Here is a 16,429-nt window from a genome sequence, read left to right as displayed (position 1 = left end):
CCCTCCTCAGCAGCCGCAGCACTCGAGGCACCACTGTGGGGAATCCGGAGTTCAACCACCGGTGTCCGACTGTTATGTGTCGCAGGCCTCTGGCTCAGGCCATGCTGGGCTTCTCAGCACGTGGGGAGCGCGTCTGCTCCTCTCTGCAGCTTGGGGCCAATCCTGCCTCAGGCTTGGCGCGCTGGACTTTTATATTCAGGAAATCCTTCCTGGAAGTCATCTGACCGGGTCCAGCGTCTAAATCTGCTCCCCCTTCAACTTTCCTAACACATCTTGCTTCCGTTTGATTGTGTCTGACCAGCAGATGGCAATCTCTCCTCATCTTTGACACATCCTGCAAAATCTTCCTGAAGGCTTTTTTTCTTCTACTACAAAGTCCTCAGACACAGTTCACTTCTTCTTTGGAGGCCATTACGAGCCTCTATTATAGACTTCATTATATTTGCCGAAAATAAAAATGGCACTGTATGCAATGCAGCGGACATCTTAGAATTACCCAACAGACCCCAATAAGAGTCAACGGCAACTTATCTTTGCACCAAAAATGTTGAAATTCAACATGCCAGATCTTTCTCTCTCCTGACATCATCTGTTGAGAGAAAGTCGGGAGGCCCCCCATACATATGAGGTGGTCGGATGTTCCCTCCGAAATCAGTGGGTGGGTCCTTAGCTTGCAGAGTGTATACTGTATATTAGTCTGTAAGCTTGTAAGAGCAGAGTATCCATTGTACTAGATTGTGAGCTCCTATCAGTAGGTTGCATGTTTTTCTTTCCAGGGTCAGTTCTCCTGAGCTTTTAATTACATACAGCAGGGGCGGACATATCATTGATGCAACCTGTGCAGTTGCACAGGGACCAAAGATGTAAAGGGGCCACTACCACCTCCAAATCAGGCGAACTGTGCATTATGATAAGCACAGGGGCCCTCTTATGACTGTGTCCGCCCCTGACGTACAGATATACAGCAATATGCAGCAGGACAAACGAGATTCAGGGAGATATCCGATTGCCAGAACTGGGGTCAGGAAGGAATTTTTTTCCCCCCTAGGGGGGTTTCTTTGCCTTCCTCTGGATTTTTGGGCCCAGTGGCTCTCAACAGGTCCGCAGTTCTGTGGTCTCCATGGGGCCTGACCTGAGAGTCATTGTGACCTTTAATTTATTAAAGGGCCAGTAATATTTTCATTACAATGTTGCTTATTGCTATTCCAATAAAAAAAAATTAAATGATATATTGTGCTATGTGTTTTATTTGTGTGCCCTTCACCCTACACAGTGACAATGATGAGAGTGAGCACTGACACTCAAAATTCCAGAACTAGAACCAGACTTGACTGCTGAGCCGGCATATAATAAAAGTGTCTCACCTGCTATATATATGGCCGCAGCTTCTTCTTGACCAGGGACGATAGGGGGCACTGTATACACAGAGCAGGTCACATATTGTATAACTCCTGCCCAAGTTACATCACTAGTGTTATGGGTGTTGGCCTCTGTGATGGGGGGCACTCATTTTGTATTGGTCCTATATAACACAATCATATATATTTGTCCTACATAATATATAGCACTTCAAAAATTACATATGAATCAAAAAAGTACTGTGATCTTATATGATGTCAGAGGAAAGAAGAGGTCTATGAGTTAGTAAAAACTTTAAAGTGTATTGAAAATATATATTAAAAAAATATTTTTAAAATAAAAACACCTATACAAACAAGGAATACCTCTACGGGGACACCAAAGACCTGCATGTAAATAACAGTTATATGGATCAATATTGGAGAAGGCTAAAGCTCCATCAATGTACACTGTAATACCTTTCTAGTGCATATCTATGCCAATTGTTGGTGTTTGCCCTTATCAGCACACTACTATAGTGGTTCATAAATTGTTAGTTCCCCCATGAAGTCTACGAGAATATAAGTAGCGAAATTACCTGGACTTAGGGGGTTAACTGCCAATGTGAATCTTTGCAGAGTGTAGCAGACTGATGTCCTATTCTGATCCGATTTGTGGATTAGATTTGGACATTCAAGTCTATGGGGATCTGTGAAACTTCTTACATCTCTTGCTTAGTGATAAACTTAAATAAAAATGTGACCTTCCAAAGGTTTTTTATTTGCTTGGAAGTGAGCACCTCTTCAGTGAAAAAACAGAAGAAAAATTGAAGCAAAGATGATGAATATTATGCGCTACTTCTGGAATCACTTGGTTGAGCCTAACACTAATGCATCATTTACCTATTGTAGATGAATACTACATCCAAGATGGTGTACATGTCATATACAACCCCTGGCAAAAATTATGGAATCACCGGGCTCAGAGGATGTTCATTCAGTTGTTTAATGTTTTTGAAAAAAAGCAGATCACAGACATGGCACAAAACTAAAGTCATTTCAAATGGCAACTTTAGGGCTTTATGAAACACTAAAAGAAATCAAGATTAAAAATGTGGTTTTCAGTAAGGGTAATTTTTTTCAGACCAAGCAGAGGGAAAAAATTATGGAATCACTCAATTATGAGGAAAAAATTATGGAATCACCCTGTAAATTTTCATTTCCAAAACACCTGCATCAAATTAGATCTACTCGTTAGTCTACATCTAAAAAAGAGTGATCACACTTGGAGAGCTGTTGCACCAAGTGGACTGACATGAATCATGTCAACATTTTTAATCTTGATTTCTTAAAGCCCTAAAGTTTCCATTTGAAATGACTTTAGTTTTGTGCCATGTCTGTGATCTGCTTTTTTTCAACAACATTAAACAACTGAATGAACATCCTCCGAGCCCGGTGATTCCATAATTTTTGCCAGGGGTTGTAGAAAAAGTTTTCTCATTGTGGTGATCTGCTTATGAGTGTGCATTTGATTGATGGTTCAAATTTCTTTAAAGAGGTTGTAAGGCAAAAATAAATTAGCTATCCAAAGGATGTTTGTATACTGGGACCTGCACTGAATGGAATTTTTTTGGCAGTGCACCTGCTCGATCCCCAGTCCATTCATTCCCTCTGTGAGTGCCAAGCGCTGTGCTCTGCTTTTTCCTGGCAGCCCTATAGAAAATGAATGGAGCGCTGGTTGATCGTCCGACCTCTGGATCCATCTTACAAAAGGGTTAAAAGTGCCATTCCTGAGATAAAAATACCTTCGAGTGAAATGTCTTGCTTGATTTGTTTGGTTTTCTTGCCATCCATTGTATTATGTGTGTTTAAATTCAATCACATTTATGGAGGGAACACTGTTGCCACCGCTCTTAGGACCTTCGTTCTTCCAATACATGGGGATATCCGAGTTGTAACCTTGATAAATCAAACATTACTCACTCTCGGCAATCTCCCGTAGCTCTTGTTCCTTATCCAAACAATACAGATCTCTACTTCTTGATCCTATCCTTGGCACACTGAAAAAGGCAGGAAACGCCTGCTCACCCAATCACTGACTGAGGAGGGTCCCAGCTGTGGCCATTGATTGGCTGAGCCTCTACTTCCAGTCCTTTTTTGGCCTATTCAGAAGGGACCATGAAGCAGAGAAAAGTAGAGATCTAATTAGCATTAGAATGGAGCTTGGGAGGGAGAATGGATGAAAAGTGATTATTACTACTTTCTTATATACCACTATGTGTTAAGCCAGTCTGAGCCCTTTAAAAAAATAAAAATATATATTAAATGGAAACCCCCTTTTAATTTGTTCATCCACTTCTGAATAACCTCACAGTTTCTCATCCACTCTTGATAGGCATTGTAGTGACCACGGGCGGTAACACAGACCCCGAATGGCATATAAATATCCCCCAAATCTATTTCGGTCTTCACTGTAGTTTTGGCATTATATCTAAGAACTAGTTAGTTCAGGATGAACAGTTCAATTAACAATGAAATGGTGGGAAAGGCCAGAAAAGTCATCTAAAATATACCTACATTAGCTAACTATACCAGTCATCTAATGGTAGATCCTCTCAAATGTATTTTGTAACTACAGGAGAAAATCATCCGAATCTTACAAACACTAATTAATAATTGTTTGGGAGCAGCTCGTTCTCTAAGAGAGATCGCTAGATTGGAAAATGTAACGCTGCTGTATTGGGAAAATAAAGGGGCTTATAGCAGCATGGTGTACCTGGCAGAGACCTATCGGTCCCGTACCATGACAGGTGCATCATTGACAGCAGATACAAATTTATTAAGCTAAATAAAGCCGTTTTCAATAGAAGCAGTCGTCAGCCACTAGCCAAACTAGCCAAAGCATGTTATCTGCCAGCCCTCCACAATATGGCCGACCCTGTATTGCAGATTGTCCTGCAAGCCCTGATACTGTCTGACAGCTGAGGTCCCCTGAGTCTTCTACAGGAAGGATCTGGTGCTGGTGGCCCATAGACACCTGAGAATAGGAGCTGCCAGAGCAAAATGCAGAAATTTTATTTTGTAAATATGTTGTTGCTGGGGAGTTTTTTTTTAAAGTTTTTATATAAAATCCACTCAAAACGATTTGGAGAAAGGGCAAAGCAGATTAAGGCTTTGAGATAGGCACCAATCGTACACAATTGGGGACAGGAAGCTTTTATGCTTTCTGTGTTGTAGTTGAGCAGCTTTGAAGGTGTCCTATACCAAGCACAACCTTCGTCCATGTAAAACTTCTGCTCTGCCTTAGTCACCCTCTAGTTGAAGTTTGACTATGGACTTGTGTAGCAAATATACTTGGTGTCAACTGGGGGAACATATACAGTACAGACCAAAAGTTTGGACACACCTTCTCATTTAAAGATTTTTCTGTATTTTCATGACTTTGAAAATTGTACATTCACACTGAAGGCATCAAAACTATGAATTAATACATGTGGAATTATATACTTAACAAAAAAGTGTGAAACAACTGAAAATATGTCTTATATTCTAGGTTCTTCAAAGTAGCCACCTTTTGCTTTGATGACTGCTTTGCACACTCTTGACATTCTATTGATGAGCTTCAAGAGGTAGTCACCGGAAATGGTTTTCACTTCACAGGTGTGCCCTGTCAGGTTTAATAAGTGGTATTTCTTGCCTTATAAATGGGGTTGGGACCATCAGTTGTGTTGTGCAGAAGTCAAGTGGATACACAGCTGATAGTCCTACTGAATAGACTGTTAGAATTTGTATTATGGCAAGAAAAAAGCAGCTAAGTAAAGAAAAACGAGTGGCCATCATTACTTTAAGAAATGAAGGTCAGTCAGTCCGAAAAATTGGGCAAACTTTGAAAGTGTCCCCAAGTGCAGTTGCAAAAACCATCAAGCGCTACAAAGAAACAGGCTCACATGAGGACCGCCCCAGGAAAGGAAGACCAAAAGTCACCTCTGCTTCTGAGGATAAGTTTATCCAAGTCACCAGCCTCAGAAATCGCAGGTTAACAGCAGCTCAGATTAGAGACCAGGTCAATGCCACACAGAGTTCTAGCAGCAGACACATCTCTACAACAACTGTTAAGAGGAGACTTTGTGCAGCAGGCCTTCATGGTAAAATAGCTGCTAGGAAACCACTGCTAAGGACAGGCAACAAGCAGAAGAGACTTGTTTGGGCTAAAGAACACAAGGAATGGACATTAGACCAGTGGAAATCTGTGCTTTGGTCGGATGAGTCCAAATTTGAGATCTTTGGTTCCAACCACCCTGTCTTTGTGCAACGCAGAAAAGGTAAACGGATGGACTCTACATGCCTGGTTCCCACCGTGAAGCATGGAGGAGGAGGTGTGATGGTGTGGGGGTGCTTTGCTAGTGACACTGTTGGGGATTTATTCAAAATTGAAGGCATACTGAACCAGCATGGCTACCACATCATCTTGCAGCGGCATGCTATTCCATCTGGTTTGCATTTAGTTGGACCATCATTTATTTTTCAACAGGACAATGACCACAAACACACCTCCAGGCTGCGTAAGGGCTATTTAACCAAGAAGGAGAGTGTTGGCGTGCTACGCCAGATGACCTGGCCTCCATGGTCACCAGACCTGAACCCAATCGAGATGGTTTGGGGTGAGCTGGACCGCAGAGTGAAGGCAAAAGGGCCAACAAGTGCTAAGCATCTCTGGGAACTCCTTCAAGATTGTTGGAAGACCATTTCTGGTGACTACCTCTTGAAGCTCATCAAGAGAATGCCAAGAGTGTGCAAAGCAGTCATCAAAGCAAAAGGTGGCTACTTTGAAGAACCTAGAATATAAGACATATTTTCAGTTGTTTCACACTTTTTTGTTAAGTATATAATTCCACATGTGTTAATTCATAGTTTTGATGCCTTCAGTGTGAATGTACAATTTTCATAGTCATGAAAATACAGAAAAATCTTTAAATGAGAAGGTGTGTCCAAACTTTTGGTCTGTACTGTATGTGATGACACGTGGTCTTCCGAGGGCATAATACTACTCAGACAACACAGGGTGAGGGTTAAAGTGTGGCAATACTTTATTAAACCACCAAACAGACAATAACATATAGAACAATCCCAGCAAATACCCAAGATGGTGCAAAATTACACAGTCTCACCCTTTTGCTAGCCCACCGGGAATAGAGCAACTGCGACTTTGGGACTTCCAGGGCCAACTACTTCAACCAGTGGCCAAAAAGGCACCCACAGAGAGGAGGTAGCGGCAAGCTTAGGAAACTGACAGTCCACTGAGGTACATGGCCAGGAGACCCGAAGATCCAACCCTAGCTTCTCTGAACATATCCATGGATCCAGGTGACCGGATGGTCCCAACCTGGATTTCTCTGAGTGTATTCATGGGTTCCAGGTGACCGGATGGTCCCAACCTGGCTAACCAAAAACATATCCATGGTACCAGGTGACCGTAGGGTCACAATCCTGGCTTTCCCTAAATGTCTCCATGGGACCAACTGGATGGTCCCAACCTGGCATCTCAGAACATATCCATGGGACCAGGTTGTTAGAACCCTCCTGTTTGTTTTTTTTCCATCTTGTGTTTTGTGGTCTTCACAGTCCTTTTGGCTGTGCTGGACTTCAGTGTTTGAATGTTTCTCTAGCCAGGTGCTTCGGTGCCTTTCTCTGTCAGGTCGCTTGGTCCTTCTGGGACCTCTAGTACCTTTTTGTCAGTTTGTCTTTTTGTGTTCTGCAACAACTTCTTTGTTTTGGTGTCCCATTTTTGTTCCAGTCCTTAGTTCTTTTAGGGACCCCTCCTCTTATGCTATAGGTCTTCGTTCAGACTAGCCGAGGACAAAGGCGGGTCTGTTCGCTAGGAACAGGCAGCCCGCTACATCGTAGGGATTCAGCTTAGTCTTACTGTAGGGACAGATTTCCCCTATCTTTCCTTAGTACTTGTTGCAGATCATAACAGTAAGTCCAGCCCAAAAAACTAAAGGAAAGAAATTCGGAGATCAGTATGGTTTCCGTCCAGGATTTGGCTCAACGTTTGCAGGGATTGTCTTTGGAGGTGGCCGAGCTACAGCAACACGTGAGTGGCTGTTCTGGAGCACATTTTGTGGAACCCAAGGTAGGACTGCCTGTTGTTTTTTTATGGCAAACAGCAAGATTTTTTTTCCTTTAAAAATGCTTGTTTGTTATATTTTCATTTGAGACCAAGGTCCTCTGGGAATGAATCACAGTGCATTGGTTTTATTATATCACTTCTGCGCAATGAACCACAGGGGTGGGCTTTTTCTCTCCAACCTAATGATCCATGCTTAAGGTCTGTAGAAGAATTTTTTTCTGCTATGGGTCTATTATATAACGATCCTGATAGAATCTCATCTGCTGAGGCAGAACTCAGGCGTTTGAATCAGGGGTCAGGTGATGTTGAAAATTATTGCACACACTTCAGAAGATGGGCTTCAGAAGTCTTATGGAATGATCCTGCTCTGAAATGTTTATTTCTTGCTGGTCTGAGTGAAAGGCTTAAGGATTTGCTAATTGCATTCCCTGCACCTGAGACTCTGCAGGATGCCATGCAATTAGCTGTTCGTGTGGACAGGATGCTGAGGTTCAGGCTGAATGAGGTAAAGACTCCTGTAATGTCAGGTCCTAGTCCCCAGAAAATCTGCTCAGACGGCAGAGAACCGATGGAGGTTGGGGCGATGTCACTCCGCTCTCAGGAAAGAGACCGGAGGTTTGCTGAGGGATTGTGTCTTTATTGTGGTAAAGCTGACCATTTGATTAAGTATTGTGAGCGTCGTTTAAGTAAAGAAAAAAAAAAAGGTCAGTTACGCCCATATTGTTTGTTTACGCTCTGCAGGAGTATTTCTTTCTGGGAGTACTACTTTGCAGGGAGATTTGATTGAATTTCAGGTATTTGTGGATTGTGGTTCAACACTTAATGTGATTGATAAAGGTTTTTTGGAAAAACTTAACTTGAAATGCAAACCTTTGTCATCACCTATTTCTGTGATTGCAATTGATAACACTCCCTTGAAATGTATTACTCACAAGGTTGCTGCATTTTCCCTCACTATCAATGGAGTTCACAAAGAAATTTTGGACTTGGTTGTATTAGATAATTTACCCTCTCCAGTTGTTCTAGGATTGCCTTGGTTAAAACTGCACAATCCTTTACTGGACTGGTCTACTAATGTGATTAAGTCTTGGAATACGAAGTGCTATGATAAATGTTGTAATGGTAGCATTGCGGCTGTGGAAAAAGAGGAATTACCGGTACATATTCATGCATGATAATGCCCTGTCTCATGCTGCACATAACACATCTGCATCTCTGGCTGCTATGGGCATAAAAGGGGACAAACTTATGGTGTGGCACCCATGCTCCCCTGACCTCAACCCCATTGAGAACCTCTGGAGCATCATCAAAAGGAGTGTCTATGATGGCGGGAGGCAGTTCACATCTAAGCAACAGCTCTGGGAGGGTATTCTGTCCTCATGCAAAACAATTGAAGCAGAAACCATCCAAAACCTGACAAATTCAATGGACGAGAGAGTTCAGAAGCTCCTTTCGAACAAAGGGTCCTATGTGCAAATGTAACATCACCTAGAATAAAGTTTTGAGTTGAAAACTGTTTGATTTCAGTTTGTAATAACCTGCTAATGCTTATAATTTCAAAAATGACCATTTTTTTTGTTCGTAACTAAAATGAAAAGGTTGAAAACTCTGCTGTGCATAATAATTTGGAACATGCATTTTGAGTGCAGTTTGAGTTTTTTATTTTTTTAAAAATATACTGTTATCATAGGCAGTTTGTACAAAAACCTTTCAATTGTACTCTAATAGTTATTTGACTGGAAAATTACAATGACTGCAATTCATATAGGTAATTTGGGAAAATCTGAGAAAATATTATTTGCATAATAATTTGGAACACAGTGTATATATATATATATATATATATATATATATATATATATATATATATATATATATATATATATATATATATATACATATATGCAGTAAACCTCATTCCACCATACCGCTGCACGGCCACCTCTACCCTCACCTACTGTATTCTCACCCATCCCTTGTAGACTGTGAACCCACGCAGGCGGGGTCCTCTCTTCTCCTGTACCAGTCGGTGACTTGTATTGTTAAAGATTGTTGTACTTGTTTTTTATTATGTATACCCCTTTCCTCATGTAAAGTGCCATGGAATAAATGGCTCTATAATAATAATATATATTAAATATCATTTTTAAAATTAAAAACAAGTAATATGAATGTTGCACCAATATCAATGCTCTTGATATAAGGTCCTATTCACACAGAATAAATGCATTATGTCCCCATTCGGGGCTTCCATCTAAATCCCCCCAAAATGGCATTCATATGTGCCCTTGATGTAGCCATTGAACTGAACAAAGGCAAACAGAGCCCAGAATCTTTGGGCTCCATTTGCTCTACGTTTCGGGTATCTCATTTCAGAAGGCACAATCCTATATTTCAGGGATTCAGTTGGAAGCCTTAAGTAAAGACATGAATGCACCGCTGGATGTAGTGTGAATGGGTCCTTACATCGTAAATCACTTCAGGGAACTGTTGTTATGGTGTATTGCCCCTGGGCTGTCATAGTTATTGACCCATTTTCCTTTTTGTAATTTTTAAAATGTAAAAAATGACAATATATTTTTTTTGCCTAAAATACAAAGTAAATGTGTCATCAACTTGCTTAACTGTTCACGATAACAGTAATTTTGACCAGGGGTGCCTAAACTTTTTCATGCCACTGTATCATTATGAAAAAGGTTTTATAAGAGATGCATTAGATAAGATGTTTGCTACTGATAAGACCCCCCATATCCCACACATCCTGCACCCCCATAACCTGCATCCTTCTATCTCACAGCTTGTACCCTCATGCACCCCTCTCACAGTCTGCACCCCTCTATCTCACTAACTCAAACACCTTGCACCCCCATATCCCACACAATCTGGACCCCGGCGCACCCCTTTATCTCACACATCCTGCACCCCCATATCCCACATAGCCTGCACCTTTCTATCTCCCAGCCTGTACCCCCACACACCCCTCTCATAATCTGCAACCCTATATCTTACTAACTCATGCACACTGAATCTCCTCTATCTCACACAGCCTGCACTCCTCTATCTCATGCACCTTGCACACCCTCGCATGCATCTATCTCATGTATCCTGCACTCCTATGCACCCCCTTGCACTCCTCTATCTCATGCACCCTGCACCCCCTCGCACTCCTCTCTCACGCACCCTGCACCCCCTCGCACTCCTCTATCACACACCTTGCACCCCCACATCTCACGCACCTTTCACACCCTGCACCCCTCTATCTCACGCACCTTGCACACCCTGCACCCCTCTACCTCATGCACCTTGCACACCCTCACACATTTCTATCTCACACACCCCCTCGCACCCATTTATCTCATGCATCCTGCACTCCTATGCACCCCCTTGCACTCTTATTTCATGCACCCTGCACCCCCTCGCACTCCTCTATCACACACCCTGCACCCCCACATCTCACACACCCTGCAACCCCACATCTCACATAGCCTGCGCCTCAATCTCAGAACCTGTACCCCCCACGCACCCCTCTCAGTCTGCACCCCTCTATCTCATGCTCCTTGCACACCCTCGCACCCCTTTATCTCACATACCCTGCACCCATCTATCTCATGCATGTTGCACCCCTATGCACTTCTCTATCTCACGCACCCTGCCCCCCATCACACTCCTCTATCACACACCCTGCACCCCTCTATCCCACACACCCTGCACCCCTCTATCTCATGTGCCTTGCACATCCTGCACCCCTATGCACCCTTTTGCACTCCTCTATCTCACGCACCCTGCACCTCCTCACACTCATCTACCTCAAGCATCCTGCACCCCCATTTTCCCCTCATTGCACTTCTCTATCTCACGCTCCCTGCACCCCCCTCGCACTCCTCTATCACACACCCTGCACCCTCATATCCCACACACCCTGCACCCCTCTATCCCTAACAACCTGCACCCCCATATCGCACATAGCTTGCACCGTTCTATCTCAGAACCTGTACCCCCCATGCACCCCTCTCAGTCTGCACCCCTCTATTTCACGCACCCTGCACTCTTCTATCTTAAGCACCCTGCACCCACGCACAGCCCTCTATCTCACAAATCCTGCACACCCTAGTACCCCTCTATCTCATGTACCCATCACTTCCTCGCTTGTCTTACGCACCCTACACCCCCTCACAGCTCTCTATCTCACGCACCCTCTTGCACTCATCTATCTCACGCATCCCTATATCTTACACACCCTGTACCCCTATATCCCACACACTCTGCACCCTCATGTACCCTCTATCCACAAACCTTGCTCCCCCATATCTCACATTGCCTGCACCCTTCTATCTCACAACCTGTACCCCCACGCACCCCTCTCACAGTCTGCACCCCTCTATCTCATTAACTCAAGCACCTTGCACCCCCTCTATCTCATGCACCCTGCACCCCCACACACCTCTCTATCACGCATCCTACACCCCAACATCCATATATCTCGCACACCCGGCAACCCCTCGCACTCATCTATCTCACGCACCCGTCTATCTCCCGTGTCTTGCACCTGTTACGGGTCCGGGTGGTGGAACCTCTGTGCCGAGGTGCAAGGAGGGACCCAGAGGGGCGTGACTAAGTATCCACCCAAACCGACCCTGGTCGTACGGCAGCTAACGACACCGTGACCAGGGAGGATCCGGGCAGAGGGACCAGGTGCTACTCTGGGGACGACCTTGTAAGAGAGCAGGTGGCTCCCACGGGTCAGAGGGCTGGGACTGACCGGTATGGTGGATGGACACGGCAAGCAGGCGGAAGTCTCTGGTAGCTGACAGGAGGTCACAGTTCGAGAAAGCAGGGCAAGTAGCAGTCTATAGGTTTACCCGGAAGGTGTTCACAGCAAGTGGCGGCAGGGTCTCCAGGCAGGCTGGCAGAAAGCAAGCAGGTGCTCCCAGGTGAGCGGGCTGACAGACACAGCAGGTAACAGGCAGGTAACTGGTGGACGCTCCCAGGTGAGCAGGCAGACAGACGAGACAGGTAACAGGCAGGTAACTGATGGACGCTCCCAGGTGAGCGGTCTGACAGGCGAGACAGGTAACAGGCAGGTAACTGGTGGACGCTCCCAGGTGAGCGGTCTGACAGACGAGACAGGTAACAGGCAGGTAACTGGTGGACGCTCCCAGGTGAGCGGTCTGATAGACTGGGCAGGTGGATGCTCCCAGGTGAGCGGGCAGATAGCCAAGGCAAGTAACAGGCAGGTAACAGGTGAGCGCTCCAGGTGAGCAGGCTGGCAGGCTCGGCATGTAACGGACGAATAACAGGCTGGCAGGCAGGACAAAAAGTCAGGCTAGCAGCGGAACCTGAGGGCTGAAGCACAAGTAAGACACAGTGCAAACAACTTTGCTCGGGCACCTCCATTTTGGAGGAGGTGCCTTAAATGTGGGAAGTCCTCTGGCCGTTGGCCAGGGACTCTTTAGGAAGACGCGCGCTGTCCCTTTAAGAGGGGGGGGGTGCGCGCGCGCGCGCGCCCTAAGCACTTTGCTGGAGGAGGAACGCGCGCCGGCCACAGCAGGGAATGGAGCGCAGGGAGAAGCCGCGCCAGGAGCCGGGGGGCGGGAGAGACGGTGTCCCTGTCTGACATGGGGCAGGGACGCCGCTGCGCCGACAGAGACAGGGGCGCTGGAGGGACCCATGCGAGGAGCGCGGAGGTGAGAGGGACGGCGTCCCTGCCTAGCAGATGGCAGGGACGCCGATGCTACAGCACCCCTCTATCTCATGCACTTTACACCACCTCTGACACCTCTATCTCACGTACCCTGCACCCCCTCTATCTCACGCACCCTACACCCCCTCTGACCCCTGTATCTCAGGCACCCTGCACCCCCACGCACCCTTCTAGCTCAGGCACCCTGCACCCCCACGCACCCTTCTATCTCAGGAACCCTGCAACCCCACGCACCAGACTATCTCACGCACCCTGCCCCTTCCGCTCTCACGCACCCTTCACTTCCTCGCACCCCTCTCACACATCCTGTTCCTTTATATTACACACACCATGCACCCTCATGTACCCCTCTATCCCACAAACCTTGCACCCTTCTATCTCACAACCTGTACCCCCACGCACCCCTCACAGTCTGCACCACTCTATCTCACTAACTCAAGCACCCTGCACCCCCACATACCCCTCTATCACGCATCCTACACCCCAACATCCGTATATCTCGCACACCCGGCAACCCATTGCACCCGACTCTCTCATGCACCCTTCTACCTCACACAAGATGCACCCCCGTGGACACCTTTCACGCACCTGTCCATCCCACGCACTTTGGACTCCTCTGTCTCACGCACCCTGCACCCCCTCGCACTCATCTATCTCCACCCTGCACCCCCTCGCATCTATCTCATGCACTCTGTACCCCTCTAGTTCACACTCTGCACCCCACTATCTCAAGCACCTTGCACTCCTTCTATCTCACGCACATTGCACTCCTTCTATCTCATGTACCCTGCTCCTCTTCCAACCAATTTTACACACCCTGCACCCCTTTATCTCATGCAACTTGCAACCCTGTATCTCACACACCCTGTACCGCCTCGCACTCCTCTATCTCACACCCATCAGTGCTGTGTACAATGTAAAGTGTAATGTGTATAATGTCATGCGTTATTGTGAGGGCGATGTGTAATGTGAATTGGGTTGTGATTACTGATGAGTGAGTGTGCTTGTTTAACCCTTTCAAAGATCTAATATCTAACTTTCTAACATTCACACTTCAGGACTTCAGTATTTGCCATGGAGTCATTCTTTAATATAGAAAATTTGGTGTGAATGAGGCCTTAGAGGAGTATTCCATCCTGTACATTTATAGCATATCCAACAATGGGACCCATGGGGACATTATGCATTTTTGTCACAGGAGAGAGGGTCACAGTCTCCATACAAACGAATGGGACTTCTGATTGCTCCACATCAGGGACTCATTTTTGAGACCCGTATATACTCTACATTTATGAAATACCTTGCGGACGTGTCAGAAATGTATGGGATTGGAATTCACCTTATGGCAAATTTACCCTCTGTGATAACCGACCCAAATGGCTTAACCACAGAGGACCTTCCATTCTGAAAGTATATTAGGGTTCTACCTCTAGGACTTACATTGATCAAACATTGATGGCCATCAAAAAGTGTGTGACCCCAATATTTGCTTACTCTTCTTTTGTGTTTAAATGGGTTGCCCAGATTTAGATAAAGTCTGCACATTTTACAAAAATCCATATTTAGGAGAATGCAAAACCCAAGGCCTCTTCATGCTATGGTGGGAATTCCAGACGCAACCAGGGCAGGCAACCTTGTGACGAGCGCCACAACCTTATGACTGGCTCTGTAGGTCAGCACTACCAACCAAAGCTAGGCCTGGGATGTCCCTGCACATGTTCATGTCATGGCTAGAAGTACCAGACTAGTGGGTGGATGCCCGGGGTGTCAGCATGCGGCAGCGGTAAAATGAGGTGCCAAGGACCGTACGGGTGACACGGAGTAGTGAGGTTTTTTCTACATCTTACATTTCTGATACCCTGGAATCTATCCAGACCGCAGAGCATGTGATGGGTGTTGTCCACTGCTTGACAACCCCTTCCTCAAAACCTATCTTTCCCCCTAATAAAATAATAACACGTATACTCACCGCAGCTGATGTTCCACCACCGTCACCGAAGCGGTTGCATGACCTGTCACATGACTAAATGACGTCACCGCAGGTCCTTTTATACCATCGTAAGCCGCCGAAGACACTGGACGCATCACTATGGAGACTGGGGGCCATTGGAAGGTGAGTATAATGTTTTTTTTTATTTTAATTCTTTTTTTTTAACAGGTACTATGGTACCCGGGTCTGGAGGAGAGTCTCCTCTTCTAGAGACCCGGGTACCATAAGCACATTGAATCACTTAATATCTGCATGTGCACATGTAGTCATGCGGATATTATGCGATTCAATGCAAGTCAATGGCGGAAATTACGCTGCGTGTCTGCAAAATTAATGGACGTGCTGCGGATTTTTCCACAATGATAATCCGCAGCGAAAATTTCCGCAGCATGTGCACAGCACATGCGGATTATCATTGGGGAACATGGCAGGCCTTCTACAAAGCGTTTTTTAAGCGTTTCCGAGGTGGCAATTCCGCTGCAGAAATGCTTAAAAAATGCATGGTAGAAGGCCTGCCATGTTCTCCAATGATAATCCGCATGTGCTGTGCACATGCTGCGGAAATTTCCGCTGCGGATTATCATTGTGGAAAAATCCGCCGCACTACCAATTATTTTGCGTAATCGCGGCGCTTTCGCCGCCATTGACTTGCATTGAATCGCATAATATCCGCATCACTGCATCTGTACTGCATCCAGACTCGGGTACCATAGTACCTGTTAAAAAAAGAATTTAAAATAAAAAATAAATATTATACTCACCTTCTGATAGCCCCCGGTCTCCATAGCGATGCGTCCTGGCTCCCTGGCAACTCGCGATGGTCTAAAAGGACCTGCCATGATGTCATTCAGTCATGTGACAGGTCACGCGACCGCTGACATCGGCGGTCGCGTGACCCGTCACATGACTAAATGACGTCACTGCAGGTCCTTTTACACAACCGCGAGACCCCGGGAAGACCGGAAGCATCGGATAAAGACACAGGGTGCCATCAGAAGGTAAGTATATGGCTGTGTGCCCACTATGCGTTTTTCAAGCGTTTTTGACGCCGAATTTCTGCAGCGTAAAAGCTTGCAAAACACTTGGTAATCCGTGCCCCATGATCCCCAATGAAAATCTGCATGTTCTGTGCCCATACTGCGGAATTTTCTGCAGCATGTCCATTATTTGTGCGTTTCTGCATGCAGATTTGAGGTCACAATGCATTTGAAAAACGCAAGTCAAATCCGCATGTAAAAAAGCTGCAAAACACGTGTAAAATCTGCAAGCGT

The sequence above is a fragment of the Phyllobates terribilis genome, unplaced genomic scaffold (assembly GCF_046119375.1).
Source record: "Phyllobates terribilis strain yellow unplaced genomic scaffold, ASM4611937v1 Scaffold_11__3_contigs__length_659146591, whole genome shotgun sequence".
Lineage (NCBI taxonomy): Eukaryota > Metazoa > Chordata > Amphibia > Anura > Dendrobatidae > Phyllobates > Phyllobates terribilis.
Note: the sequence above shows the minus strand (reverse complement) of the source record.